This window comes from Corythoichthys intestinalis, chromosome 1, assembly GCF_030265065.1.
Source record: "Corythoichthys intestinalis isolate RoL2023-P3 chromosome 1, ASM3026506v1, whole genome shotgun sequence".
In the NCBI taxonomy this organism is placed as follows: Eukaryota; Metazoa; Chordata; class Actinopteri; order Syngnathiformes; family Syngnathidae; genus Corythoichthys; species Corythoichthys intestinalis.
This window is the reverse complement of record NC_080395.1, coordinates 49661150-49664042: the sequence shown is the minus strand read 5'-3', so window position 1 is coordinate 49664042 and position 2893 is coordinate 49661150.

The window sequence follows — 2893 nt, the reverse complement described above, 5'->3', positions numbered from 1 at the left end:
GTCAACTGAGTGTAAACTTTTTTTTTGGGTCACCCTGTATGTATATATATATATATATATATATATATATATATATATATATATATATATATATATATATATATATATATATATATATATATATATATATATATATATATATATATATATATATATATATATATATGTATGTATATATATATATGTATATATATATATATATATGTATATATATATATGTATATGTATATATATATATGTATATGTATATATATATATGTGTGTGTGTGTGTGTGTGTATATATATATATATGTATGTATAGTACTGTGCAAAAGTTTTAGGCAGGTGTGATAAAATGCTGTAAACTAAGAATGCTTTCAAAAATGGAAGTATTAATAGTTTATTTTCATCAATTAACAAAATGCAGTGAATGAACAGAACAGAAGCATTTTGTAAATTGATAAAAATAAACAATCATTGTTTATATTTTTGAAAGCATTCTTAGTTTACATCATTTTTTCACACCTGCCTAAAACTTTTGCACAGTACTGTATACATACATATATATATATATATATATATATATATATATATATATATATATATATATATATATATATATATATATATATATATATATATATATATATATATATATATATATACAGTTGTGGTCAAAAGTTTACATACATAATGTCATGGCTCTCTTGAGTTTCCAGTTATTTCTACAACTCAGATTTTTCTCCGATAGAGTGATTGGAACAGATACTTCTTTGTCACAAAAAACATTCATGAAGTTTGGTTCTTTTATGACTTTATTATGGGTTAACAGAAAAAGTGATCAAATCTGCTGGGTCAAAAATATACATACAGCAACACGAATTAGCAATTTCTTGTGAGTGATTATTGACTTGAACAATCATTGACTTGAACAAGTCAGGAAAGTCACTTGGAGCCATTTCAAAGCAGCTGCAGGTCCCAAGAGCAACAGTGCAAACAATTGTTTGTAAGTATAAAGTGCATGGCACTGTTTTGTTACTGCCACGATCAGGAAGAAAACGCAAGCTATCACCTGCTGCTGAGAGAAAATTGGTCAGGAGGGTGAAGATTCAACCGAAAATCACCAAAAAGCAGATCTGCCAAGAATTAGAAGCTGCTGGAACACAGGTGTCAGTGTCCACAGTCAAGCGTGTTTTGCATCTCCATGGACTGAGAGGCTGCCGTGCAAGAAGGAAGCCCTTGCTCCAAAAGCGGCACCTTAAGGCTCGACTGAAGTTTGCTGCTGATCACATGGACAAAGATAAGACCTTCTGGAGGAAAGTTCTGTGGTCAGACGAAACAAAAATTGAGCTGTTTGGCCACAATGCCCAGCAATATGTTTGGAGGATAAAAGGTGAGCCCTTTAACCCCAAGTACACCATGCCTACCGTCAAGCACGGTGGTGGTAGTATTATGCTGTGGGGCTGTTTTGCTGCCAATGGAACTGGTGCTTTACAGAGAGTAAATGGGATAATGAAGAAGGAGGATTACCTTCAAATTCTTCAAGATAACCTAACGTCATCAGCCCGAAGATTGGGTCTTGGGCGCAGTTGGGTGTTCCAACAGGACAATGACCCCAAACACACATCAAAAGTGGTAATGGAATGGCTAAATCAGGCTAGAATTAAGGTTTTCGAATGGCCTTCCCAAAGTCCTGACTCAAACCCCATTGAGAACTTGTGGACAATGCTGACGAAAGAAGTCCATGTCAGAAAGCCATCAAATTTAACTGAACTGCACCAATTCTGTCAAGAGGAGTGGTCAAAGATTCAACCAGAAGCTTTCCAGAAGCTTGTGGATGGCTACCAAAAGCGCCTAATTGAAGTGAAAATGGCCAAGGGACATGTTACCAAATATTAGCGCTGCTGTATGTGAATTTTTTACCCAGCAGATTTGATCACTTTTTTCTGTTCACCCATAATAAAGTAATAAAAGAACCAATCTTCATGAATGTTTTTTGTGACAGTATATATATATATATATATACACATATACATACACGAACACACACATATATATATAGTATATCAAGTTTAGTTATTGTGAACCATAACCAGTTTGTTTTTATTGATTTATAGGTAGGATTTATAGGTATAGATTCATATTCAACAAATCAACAAGTGGCCTTAAATAGTTTCTTTCCGAGAGCTGTCACCATACTCAACTTGTTTGCATTGAAATTTCACTGTCATTACACTGCTAATCCATAACATTGTCACATGCATCTCGCTAAGTACGTAATATGTTCAGAAATGTCTCAATCTGGGTATGGCATAATGTGGATGCTGCATATGCAATATTTGCAATTACATTATAGCATTTTTGCAGTTACATCAATACCTATGTACATGGCATTTGCACTCATATCAGGTCAGCCATTTAATTCCTTGTCCAAGTACTGTAAATTGCCATATACGCACAGTTGCGCTGTTACATTGACACTTGCTGCTAGGCACTTGTTCACTTTATTCCCAATCTGCGTAGTTTTTATATTAGCCTTAAAGTACTTTCGCTTTTGTTATGTGGAGCACATGATGGTGAAGCTTTAAATCTCATTGTACTCTGTACAATGACAATAAAGACTTTCTATTCTATTGAATGCCTCCAGACCAATAGGAAGTGACCTAGAAATGCCCCAAAATCATCAGGTAGAAATCAATGTACTTATATTTTAACTACCAAAAAGTCAATTGCCCTATAAAGGGTTAATGATCATGTTTCAGTGCCATTTTCAGCATGAGACACCCAATCCATTTGGATGTGGGCTGGCAGTGATACCGCCGTCAAAATGGATTGGATGCCAAAAACAACTAAATGGCAGCTAGTGAGTTATGTCTGTGTGCACTTTATGAAATGCAATGAAACACAGCCAAA